This window comes from Zonotrichia albicollis, chromosome 2, assembly GCF_047830755.1.
Source record: "Zonotrichia albicollis isolate bZonAlb1 chromosome 2, bZonAlb1.hap1, whole genome shotgun sequence".
NCBI classification, from domain to species: Eukaryota; Metazoa; Chordata; class Aves; order Passeriformes; family Passerellidae; genus Zonotrichia; species Zonotrichia albicollis.
Genome location: NC_133820.1, coordinates 35,452,366 through 35,464,742, shown reverse-complemented (window position 1 = coordinate 35,464,742; position 12,377 = coordinate 35,452,366). Strand labels below are relative to the sequence as shown.

Genomic DNA, 12,377 nt, shown 5'->3' with positions numbered 1-12,377 from the left:
TGATGAGGGTAAACTAAGTTTTGCTTTTGAAATTTGCAAGGAAATATGTGGGCAAAAAGTATGTCAGTAAAAAACTGTTAAATATTTAAGTCATACCCTCACAGCACAGTTCAGCAATGGCTGGTTTGATCTGCTTGTATTTTTTACTTTGGCAGGTTCTCCCTACTTACTGCTCTAGTTCGTGCTGTTCTAGTTGGTTCATCCATGTTTATCTTTGCAGTGTTTATCTTCTTTTTTATTCTTATTACTTTTTAATGAGACACCTTATCTCTCATTGGTGTTTCAGGCAATACAGATGGAATCTACTGCAACTTCTTAAAGGTTAACACTGTTCTTTCTGGGCCCTGAGACATTTATGACTTAAAGCCATTACAATTTGGTAGATTTGGCTGGATTACATAGGTAAAGTTGCCTGAGAGAATTCTGACTTTGCATTGTGGTTTTATTGTGCTCTGAAATGACCATTTGCCTGATATTTGTACTTTCTCCCCCATAAATATAATAGTTTTTAATTCTTTTGATCAATTCTCAGTAATTGTCAGTACTGTCCCAGTGTTTAGCATAGCTGACATGCCCTGATGTTACAAATCAGGCAAGCTCTGTAGTCAGGACCCAGCTCTCATGAGACTTGTGGTTTAGATGGAATAAATGGACAAATGTGGGGCCATATAAACCCTACCTCAGGCCTGAAAAGGACCCAGAAAATTTCAATCTTACTTTAACTTAATCTCGGAGTTTAATTTAATTATGTTAATCAGTCTCCTGTAAGGGATTTTGGAGTTTATTTTACTTTTCTGTGTTGATTAAATTTTCCAGGCTCTTATTGCACTAGAACATTGGGTCTCTCTTGTCAGTTTTCTGTGCCTCCCATTCTTGCTTTGCAGTGTTCTGCTGGGATTTCTCTTTCATATTACATTTTATGGCGATGTTTTCAGGAGTTTGTGTTTTCCATTGTATGACACAAACTTGCAATCAGAGATTTTAAACAAACTGCCAGTCATGTAGCTGCAACAGCATGAAGATCAATGTGGCTGCAAAATCATCAGAGAAGCTGTGTGAATATTCAGGCAGTCAGCCTGTGCAGGACTTTTAACTACTGAAGCAACACTTCTGGCAGGAAAACAGGGATGGCTCAGGTGATTTAAAGGGAGCTTGTTTTGGGAAGCTTCACCCTCAGCTCTGGCACTCAGTGTGCCCTGAATTTTGGGGTGAGGTCTCTGGGCAGATTTTAGTGGGTCTTTGTTGTTCTTTCAGTCCTATTTTTTTATATTCACTGATTGTACTCATCTCTCTCTCTTTACTTTGTCAGTTTCTAAATATGTATTGTCAATGTCATGTCTGGAAGAGACACAACACTGGCAGTGATAAGCACTGATATCAGGAGCTGTGTTAGTCGCACACAGGCAGATAAAGAATGTGCAGCAGAACACTCAGGGAAAATATTGCTTAAAATCAGACGTGAACCATTTTCACACTCTTATTTTTAGGATTTGAAAAGCTGGAGGTTTTGGTTTTTGTTGGGTTTTTTTCAGGGTTTTTTTTCAATTCTATACAGCCCCTGTGAATTACTAAGGTTACAAACTAACTGTGCACCAGTAAGTTAAGTGCAGTGCTTGGACACTACAGACATCTCTGACCTAAGGGCACTTAGTATAAGGTGATGCTATAGCTGTGAAGAGGCGAAATAGTGCCTGGAACATGGGTGGGCAGACTCAGCCAGCAGCAGCACTTACAACAACATCAGCAGCCCTGTGGCATGTTCCCTCTGTGCTGCTTAATATGCGACGAACAAAGGTCTGGTTGGTGACCCAGCCCTCCCTGTATTCAGAGGCTGAAAACTGCCTCATTATTGTTCATTATGTAGTATTATTCTCATGCAGTCACATTATCATAGCTTCCCCTGAGAGCCAGGATGCTGCTGTGGGCTCTGCACAGCTACACTGGTTCCTATACCTGAGCTAATTTGTTCAGTGCTAACCTGATGTCTCTGCAGGACAGAGAGCTATTCCCCTTGTAAGGGAAGGTTCAAGCATTAGTTATAGCTGCTGTGTGAGAAGTACAACATACACTGTCTATTTTTGACAGGGACCTGGTTTGCTGGCCCCACTGTGAGAACATGTTAACTCATCCAGGGGAAATTCATTCCAAACTCAAGTAATGGTTGCAAAGGAGGTACATGCAAAGAAATCAACTGTGGAGAGCAAGTGGAGGGTTGAGGGAGAGAAAGTTGTATGCAAGAGTGGCAGCAAGAAAGGGGAAGTGTGGCAGGGGTTTTAAAGGCATTCCAAAGCTCAGAGGTAGTAATTAATTTCTAGATAGCTTTGAGGTTAGGACATCCAAAATATTACCCATTCTGCCTTCAGATGAAACAGAAATGAGCCAATTCTAGTTTACAGCCAGTGCCCAGATCATTGCAGCCGCTGCATCATTGTGAGTTGGCCACCATTTGAGATCTTGTTCTATGACAGTGCGGTGTTAAGGTGCACGGAAAGGAGCGAATGCCTCAGTGCAGTGAGGGTGCTGACAGAAAACAGAAATAATATGATGGCAGTGATTGTATACATTTTGCTTTACACATGAGCTGACAAGTACTGATACACACAGTTCAGTTCAGGAAAGACAGGGAAGGCAGTTAGCCTACTGTTAGGTACTGGAGAGCATACGATGAAGAAAAAAGATAATATATATTAAGTGGTGTAAATTAACATCACAAAAAAAACCCACAATAAATATAAGGGAATGCTAAAAGTGAATACCAACAAATGGAAAGTACGTGGACATAGGGCAGAAAATTTAAAGTGATAGAGTTGGTAGGATGTTTAGAAATAAAGTGGATAAATCTCCTGTAAATCAATAGCAAATATAAATTCTGCATGGACCCTCTAAATTTTGAAAGTCAGTATCTTTTCTGCTCCCAGCTTGTGGGATTCAATGCATCAAGTCCATGTACCAAAGTGCCATCTCTTTGCTGTATTGCCCGTCTGCCATTCTTCACAAGGAGCAAGGATGGTGATGGCCCTTTGATAATGTTAAGAATGAGTTCAGTATTGGAAAGGACTTGTATCGCACCCCAGGTATGTATAGAGAAGGAGATAACCGTGATCAGAACAGAGCCCCTTACTCCAACAGCACATTCCTAAGTCTCTTGCATTCCAAACACGGCCATTGTTGCCCTTACTAACAAGAAAATAGCAAACAGCTCTTTTCCAAGATTAGTATATGGAGAAGAACGTAGTCACAGGAACTAAAGCAGCAAGGTAGATTAACCCTTACTACTGAAATAATCACATAGTATTGCCAATCAATGAAGTCCAGCGATGGGACATACATAGGAATAATTTGGAAGGTTCCACAAACAGTATTTATTACTTGTTTCATTCTTGCTCCTACCATTGTTCTTTCAGGGTTTTTGATGTTGCTATAACAATTCACAGTTTTCTAAAGTTTGTGTGTCATTTTTACCTTCTGGACCATGGAGATATATTAGAGAGCTTGCTGATGGAAGTGTTCATAGAAGTAGTATGCAATCAGAAAAAAAATTAGGTTGGAAGGGTCCTCTGGAGGTCTGTAGTCCAATTCCCTGCTCAGAGCGGAGCTGACTTCCAAGCTGGATTAGGTTATTCAGGGCCTTGTTCAATTAAGTTTGGAAAATCTCCAAGGATGGAGATGCCATAACCTGATTGAGTACTTAACAATTCTCCCTGTGAAGACTTATAGGAAAAAGATAGCAAGAGAAGTAGACTATATAAGAGAATGTAAGACTATTTAATTAGAATATATAGGTGAAGATCATGGCAATAGGAGCTTTCTGTATGGGTGATAAGGTAGAACAAAAGAACAGCAATACTTACAGTAACAGCAGGATTTCTATGACTTTGCCTTTGCTGGCAACAGTAGTTGGACGTTGCAGACTGGAGAACTTTGTTTGGGTTTCTTCATAGGTAGTTTTGATCACAGTGTCCCCAGGATTTTTCTTTTCTGGAAACCTTTCTTTAGATGCTTAGCTGACTTTGCTGATTCCTTAGCTTCCCTCCTGTGGAAGCCTGCATCCCTTTCAGGTGGTAGTGACATACAGCCCATGTCTGAAGAGTGAGAGAAATGAGATCCTGAGGAGAGGTGTCATCTCCAGCGCCAGTCAGCACCACTACTATATTCTTACCATCCTAGTGAGCAAAAGTCATCAAGCTGCAGGACTGCAATGTGGAAAAATGATGACACAAGAGCTTCTTGATAACACAGTGTCAGCCTTAGGAGCAAAGTAGAAAAAATATGGGTTTGAATAGAAAGAAGGAAGGGATGCTTTGCACAGCCTTCTTGGTGTCACTACCTGTTGCTATAGTGTTTTTTAACCTTTCCCTCTAATGAGTTTTGAAGGCCTGGGAGGCACAGGCAGGATCAGCCACAGGATGAAACATCAATCAGTGTTTGATTTAACAACAGAACTATAGCTGTGCTAGTTGACTGACAAGTCTTGTTTACTCAGACTTAGCCCCCACTCTGCAAAAAACAGCAGTCTCCTGCCCAGGCCAGGCAGCATTGTGTGTGAATAGACCTGGAGTCAGAGGCTGTATTCCAAGCATATAACTTGGCTTAACTCTGAGCTGAAAACAGACTTTAAATACAGCAGTTCAGCTCCTGGGTACAAGGAACTTCATTGCCTTGTGCATCTAGAGTCCAAGCCTACATACAGCCTTTGTTCCCAGGCCAGAAAGGTGTGCTATCTGAAAGCTGCTTGGGTAGCAATGCTGTAAAAACCCACTGGTTTATGCACAGATTTCCTGCAGTCCCCACTGTATGCGGGCTGCACATGGGAATATCCTGGGCTCTGGAAATGAGGTGTGTGAAGGTGTGCCAGAGTTCGTTTGGATCATGCCAAAGATCCATACAAACTGTTACAAACACAACAGTCCATGTACTTTAAAATATACGTGCCCACGTACAAGCTATAGTTTACAGCAGCAATAGCATCCGCCCATCCCGTGGTGTGGAGACTGCAGTCCCGGTAACCCAAAACGCACCAGGGCTGCCAGAAGCTGCGGGGTGATCAGTGTGACCCCCTCGCTGGCCGTGGTTCACCTGCACTCCACAGCCCAGCTCAGCTCCCGGCCGCACCCCGAGGCCCCCCCAGCTGCCACCGGGCGCCTCTTGCTGCCCCTCGGCCGAGCCAAGGGATCCCTTCCGCGCCCACCGCCTCCTGGAGGGGCTTTGCGGGACAAAGGCTGGGGAAAGGATTTGTTTTATTTCTTTCTTTCTGGCCCGTTTAACTTATTTTTTATTCTTTCTTCCTCGCTCTGCTCCTCGGGCCGGGCCGGGCCGGGCCGTGCGGATGCTGCCTCCCGGCGGCGGCCGCAGGCAATGGCGGCGGACCGGGCCCTGCCCCCGGCCGGGCGCGCCGCCCTTATATAAGGCCTTTATGTAAGCGGTCGACTCGCTCTGCACCTACTCGCCCGCCGCGGAATCGGCGCTCTCCGCGCTGGACAGTCGCTTTAAGAATGGAGAGGCCAGTGCAGCCCTCAAACCCTGTCCCGGGTGGGACGCAGGAGGGCAAAGGCACGCGGGGAGAAGGGGCTCCCGCCCTGGCCCTCCGTGAGGAGAGTCCCGGCCTGTGGAAAGGGCTCTGCCGGCAGGCAGGAAGTGTGCCCGGGGTGCCCCGGCATTTCTCGAGGGTCGGCAGGAGATAACGGGTTCCAGCGGCACGGCTCCAGCCTGCTCGGCTCCTGCTGTGTGCCCAGGTTTCTGCCCCCGGCATGCGGCGGCAGCAGCCGATGTTTGCCCGGTGCCCAGCCGCGTCCCGGGCCCGGGGCAGCAGTGTCCCCTCCGGAGGCTGCATCCCGGGCTGGCGGCGCAGCTCCCTGGCGCGGGGAGCGCCGAGGGAGCTCCTGCACCTGTGTAGCGAAGGAAGGACAGTGAGGCAGGTGTTCGCTGTGTGATTCAAAACCTGCCGCTTCGCCCGGTGCCTCGGCTTCTCCAGCCGTGAAGCTAAGGTGGTGACTGACTACCTGCTTGATGTTTCATTGAGGCTTAATTCCTTGGAGGTTCTGGATGGAGGGAGGTGACGAGAGCTCGTGTGCTCAGTACTCATAGACAGCTGTTTCAGATTCCAAGTCTTAATGCTTTACTTAGATGAGCTCTGCATCTCCGAATTGCCTCAGTGCTCTTCCCCACAATCAAGTCTCTGCACCGATTAGTTTTGAACTTGCATATTTGTTTGCTTTTCAGACAATTCTATTATATTTCTGCATAACTCTCTCTATTCAGAATGCTACAGCCTTGGTTAATATTTGTCAAACGGTGCTTTGACTGTCTAAACTACTGGGACGAGTTTCATTTTCTATGTCATCAGTAGGGGCAGAATAAGGAGCTTCATGCTTGGCCTATTTGCTGTAATACAGTCTCAGGGCCATTGCATCAGAGTCAAAACAAGGAGCAGCTTGTTTCCAAACAAGAAGTATGGAGGAAAGTCTTCTCTGCCTCCTTCCCTATAAGGGAAAAGAGAAGCGAGAGGGGGGTGGTGGTGGGGGAAGAAAGTTATCTTTAACAGATTCTAAAAATGCTTTTTTCCAAATATGCAGTCAGTCCCTTCAAAGGTCTCTTTGTTTATTTTCAGGAAGAAACCCAAGACAGCTGAAAACCAGAAGGCGTCTGAGGAGAATGAGATTACTCAGACGGGTGCATGCAGCGCCAAGCCGGGCCTTCCCTGCCTGAACCTTGAAGCTGTTCCTTCTCTGAGCCCAACCCTCATCCACTCTCCACATTCACCAACAAACCTGCACGCACACACAGGGTCATCTGATTGTGAGTACACCAACATGCTGCTGGGGTTCCTGAAAACACCTCCCTTACTGTGCACCAGGTTTTCCAGTTGGATGCTCTTCCCATAATGTCATAAAGAGGATCTTCTCAGGGCTTACCTTCTCCCTTCTTTGGGAATTACATCTAAAGCAGAACATTTTTGTGGTAAGATTGTGATAATGCAATCAGCCAGAAAAAACTGAGAGCGTGTTGTTAGGTCAGGTTGCTGCTTATTGCAAATTAAAAAGGAAAGACCCCTCAAGCATGTCCCTGTCCAACTAGAGCTGTTGCACTGCTCCAGATAGTCACAAGCTTCTCATTACCCAACCGTATCTCCTGACTGGAGGGGTTTCAGTCTGTGCTGAAAACATGGGCCTGGCTCTGCAGCCCAGGACTGTAAAGTTTCCATGAAGAAAGGGGAGCGTTTTGTGGAGAGGATCAGTCTGTGAGAGTCTGGAAAATCTTTGTAGACCTGTGTGGCTGTACCAGCCTGAAGGCCCTTGTTTTGAGGGCATTTACTTTCAGATTACTCAGCATGGGTTAATTGCCCTTTAGAAAATGTTCTTCTTCATTTTGCCAAAAAATACAAAAAATAAGGGAGGAGATGATTAAAACTGGATTTTGGAAAGTCACCTGACCTTGCCAGCTCTTCAAAACATTGTCATTTCACAGAGGTCCTTGCCTGGAAATCTCTTGGGCAAGAATGTGCAGGGTAATGTGAATTTCATCAGTCACTAGTTTTAGAATCTATAGTTTACCTCTTCTGCAGTGGTTTATAATGTAAATTTACAAGGCGGGGGTGGGGGGAAGAAGATGATGACACCAGGTTTCAACAGCTCGGAAGCCAACCAGACTTTGCAATAGCCTGTAAAAAAAAAAAAAGTCAGGGCATGACAATAAAAAATCAGATTAAAAAGTATGTGTATCCTTTTCTTTCTTTAATTTAAAAATCCTGCCTCAGGGCCAAGCTTGGAAGCAGTCGGGTTATAGGGATCATCACTATCAAAATCACTTTAGCTGCAATTCATTCCTGTTGGCTTCTGACTTTATTCATTATGAGCTTCTGCTAGAAATCTTGATTTTAATAGAGCTGGTAAACATTGGAGAGACTTTCCTAAATCTCACCTGGTGATTTGGGAAGAAGAAAGAGCTGTGAAACAATTGAACAGCAGGCAGTATGCAATTTAGTATATATGAGAATTCTTTTCAAATTGGAGATGTCAGATTCTTTGTTAAAACTGGGGTGCAGTTTTGTCTTGTAATGTTTTCTGAAAACAAAAAGCTTGTGAAAAGATGCAAAAAATGAGCAGAACAACAAGAAAAAAATAATCCTTATTTTCAAACAAAGAATCCCTTTATCCCATTCACAAAGATGAAAGAGTTCATTAGTAAATGGGATTTGAAACCTCACACTGATTTTTTTGACAGTACAAATGGAAACCCATGAAAGCAACCTTAGGACAGAGGCCAGCAGGGATTGTTGGGAAGTTGGAGAATGAGCTCCTGCTTTTGCTTTCTGAGGTGGCCAAGTTCAGGGTGAGGAATATTGGCAAAGGGCGGCAGGGGAAGGTGGAGCCTGCAGCTCTTCATGCTCTACCTGTTCTGTGCACAGTGTCTTTTAGACTCCTAAGTTTTTAGGAGACACTGTCCCCAAGTCACCTTCCAGATGATGTCAAAGGCCTTTTCCAACCTAAACAATTGTATTATTCTGTAAATAGGAGTAAACTGCCAGCCCAAGTTAGATGATCCTTTCACACTGCAAGTGTGGGGGATTTTTTCAGAAAATGGGTTTAATAGCAATTCCAGCATTAACATTGTCCTGTCTTGTGAATTGTTGAAATTTAGTTCCCAAAATATAGCTAGAGTCCTGCAAAGATTCAGGAAATAGTAAGACCTCTGGTGGTATTATCTCTGTTAGCTGAAAGCAGTAGAAAATCTCACAATTATTTATTATGGGTTATGACCTTTATCAGGCTGTATTTGTTAGGGGTGGTATGCATATAATTAGTGTTTGGCATGCCCTTGCAAAACAGCAAGAACCCACATGAACTGAAATGAGGCGTGATGAACATTTACTGCATATTTACTGTAGCTCTCTACCATGTTTTATGGTATTTTCACATGGCCTCAATCCTTCGATTGCTGGAATATGTTTGTGGACGCAAAAGATTGATTTTTTTGTGGCACCCAACTGTAGAAACGGGTCTCCCTGCAGTTACAAATGCTTTCTCCATACCTCTGATGTGCCCTGTCTTTTGGGTCAATTCTTTCCCCTCACTCTAGAATTTCTTTCTTTGTCCTTCTCTTCCTCTCCCCTCAGAGCTACATTGCCATATCTTTCTTCCTCTCAACTTTTGGACCCATGGTGATTCTATTCTTTGGGCCAGCAAGACTTTCTGTCCTTCCCTCTACCTTCACACAGCACAACATTGTTTTTCTTCCCTTGCCCAGAGCATCCTACTGCCTGGGCAGTACCCCCACAGCTGGAGAGATTTTGAAAGGACATTCTTCATTCTGCTGGGGGGTTTTCTAGTGGATGGCAAATAGTACAGAAATACTATAGAACTAAAGTTAGATTGAAAGTTTGGGAGGAATTTTCTCTGAAAATACCAGAAGCGCCCAGAAAGAGTCAGCATGGCAGGGTGTATCAATTCTTGGAAAAATGCACAGATGTACAGATGATTTCATAAGGCCTCATTTATGTATCTGGGGGGGAAAAAAAGGCTTGGATTTTATGGACCACCTATTCAAATCAGTTTGAAATCTTCACTGACCATTTTGCATGCACAGTCACTAGTGCTTGGCAGAAAACAACACCACATATTTATTATTATGAGAAATGTTCAGAAGCCAATCTACTTTAAAATATCAGGGTGCTTTTGGAATGATTCAGATAATTTTTTTTTCCAAGCAAAGGAAATAAAAACTCTGTGATAGCCATCTGCTCCTCAGCTGTAAAAGGCAGAGGTGAAGAAAGCCTAAAGCAATAGTCTGAAAGCCAGTCTTACTGATATGAATACTTAGGAAAAAAAAAAAAAACCTTGGGTAAAGTCATATGTGATGCACAACATAATTTAAGGTCTCATTCTGTAGCATATATTCTACATGCTGCTTCTGGTGCCACTTATTCAAAATGAAATTGCATTATTCCTCAGATTTGTAGGACTAGGTCCTAGATTTCTGGGTTTGAACACTATTTCCAGCACTGATGAAGCCCTGAAGCTAAATCCAGAGCACAGGATGCACTGTGTCCAGTCCCATCTCTTTTAGTCTTGGGAAATGCAATGCAGTTGGAAAACAAGTTAGAGGAAGAGGTGCTTCCTGAGGTAACTATTTTCATAGAGGGCTTAGCAGCCCTCATGATTCAAAACCACCATTAATTCACTAATAATTGAATTAATTTGGAATTAAATGATAAGAGTGAGCTGATAGAACTCCAGCTGAGTTATGCATTGAGCTTCTCAGCTGTCACCAACAGATCTATCTGCTTACCCAGAAGAAAGGTGCTCATGCAAGGACAAGTACAAGTTGTGGAAAGGTTATGAAAAAGCAAAGGAAAGCAATGAGATTTGTTCTATTCACATATTTTTCACGTATTTCCTTGCTTATGGATAGAGAATGCATAAAGTGCATAATAAGGCTGTAACTCAAAGGCTGAACAGGGTCAGGTAAAGTTTCTAAAGATTTCAATGTGAAGAAGAAGGTCATCAGGAGCTGGCTGTATTTAAACTGGTTTGGTCTGCATAGGCCACTTATTTCAGGAGCTTTTCAGAAAGCATCTATAACTGTATATATTTTGCAAGCGTGCCAAGAGATAAGATCATTTTGGCAGAAACTTTCACGAGTTCTCAAAGATACAATCAGACAAAAACTTCATTCAGGCTCTGATGTATGCATCTTAACAGATGTGTCCAAACTCAAAGGAATCCCACGGGAACAGTGCAACTGAATTTCTTTGTCTCTATTGATAGTTAAAAGAGTTATTCTTAGACATTGGATGGTCCATCTGTGAAGGAATTTGTTCCAGACAAGACAAAAGCAACATCTTTGCAGAGAGCTTCCATGGGATGGAGAGGCAGGTTGGACAATGACTGAAAAACTTCTGAAGCAGTATTTATGATTTTAGAGAACACAATTCTTGCAAAGACCTGAGACTCTGGTAAGGAATGAGCTGAGAAGAAAAGTAAACCATGAATATTTTTTTTTAATCTGTTAAACAATCATTGGCAGGTTGTCGAAATAAGGGAGGACTTTCTAAAGTTATGTTTTAGCAAGGGATGGGGGTGGTTTTTTGCATTAAATAGAATGCACATTATAAACAGTGTCAGTGATAGACCACATCTGAGCTCTTTGCCCCTACATGCTCAAGTACCATGGCTGACTTGGTCCAATTCCAGCATTTTTCAGTTTTCACAGGACAGGAATTTTGAAGCAGAGTATATGCTTTTTTCTCTTCTAAGTACTGATTTTTGTAGCTTCTTAGCCTTCCAGCATGACAGGGAAAGACAGGGTGGGAACCTCACAGGATTCCTGAACTCTGCAGAGCATTGAGAGTGAATATGGAAAGTGTGGGGTTTTGTTTTCTTGAGCAGCTAGAGGGACTCACCATTCCCTTCCCATGCATCTGCCAGTTCAATTTGCCTGGGGCTAGTGTAGAGGCTGGGTAGCTCTGAAGATGGTTTGGCCTCATCTTTACCTTTTAGGTTTCCTGTGTTTCTCTTAGAGGTTCTGTGGCAGGAAGGGAATGGTTACATGCACTGATGGTCTTTTTCTTCTCCCTGGAAATTTGTGGCTGTGATTCCCTAGGAGCTGCTCTGGAGCTTTCAAACAGTCTTCACCCTCAGTGAAGACAGGAGGGCCCCTGATTCTACCAGCTTCCTTGTTTAGACAGTCAGGCAGTATGAAATAGTAATTTCAGCTGTATTTTTGCTAATCTATGTATGGCATGTCTTAGCTAATGCTGAATATTTTTAGGTTGTTTTTGGTGACCTAAGAAATTTTGTATGTTTAGATATCTATTTTAGATGATATAATAATAATGATACAGGCCTTTTCTGTAGAAAGCTAAACTGAAAGCAAGGATATCCATAGTTCTCAAATACTGATGTTACAACACTAATTATACTTTCATTTTTCACAACATTTGAAATTTTGTTTGGTAACTGCTTCTCTTTTTAGTAGTTGTAAGTGATTTCTATGTCCCGTGCACTTGTATTTTTGTTTGTAAAATTATCAAAGAAGTATGAGTCAGGAATTACTTGTGTTTTCATAGAAGCAGATATCTGTTGCTTGAATTGTGTAGAGACAAAAGGAGGTGCAAGTACAGGTATGCAAAGCTATAAGCTGAGTTGACCCTGCCTTTTGAAAGAGCCATCATAATACATTGAAGAACTGGCAGTGAAAAATGTGCTAATGGTAGGAACTGGTCTCTGTATTCCAATCGGTGCACTAAGTGAGTTTTGTCAGGTTAGTCTCTTGGGCTTTTTGTCTCTTGAGAAATGACTAATAGCATATGGTACTTCAGTTACAAAGTCAGTGAGTATGTTTTCTGAAGCAACTGTGGAGCCCAACTTTAACTGATGCAT

The 12,377-nt window shown here is 43.1% G+C and overlaps 1 protein-coding gene across 5 annotated transcripts in view; it reads left to right on the top strand.

Moving 5' to 3' along the window:
- The window catches only part of ZBTB20 (zinc finger and BTB domain containing 20), a 121,427-nt gene that overhangs the window by 61,554 nt on the left and 47,496 nt on the right, over positions 1-12,377 (top strand). For 4 of the 5 annotated variants that reach the window (XM_074534747.1, XM_074534749.1, XM_074534748.1 and 1 more), the window contains one exon: positions 6,608-6,795. The gene's annotated coding sequence lies outside the window, so the exon portion shown is untranslated. Of the gene's footprint in view, positions 1-150; positions 403-6,607; positions 6,796-12,377 lie in introns of those variants that run through there. The other variant, XM_026792820.2, reaches the window with a different exon arrangement.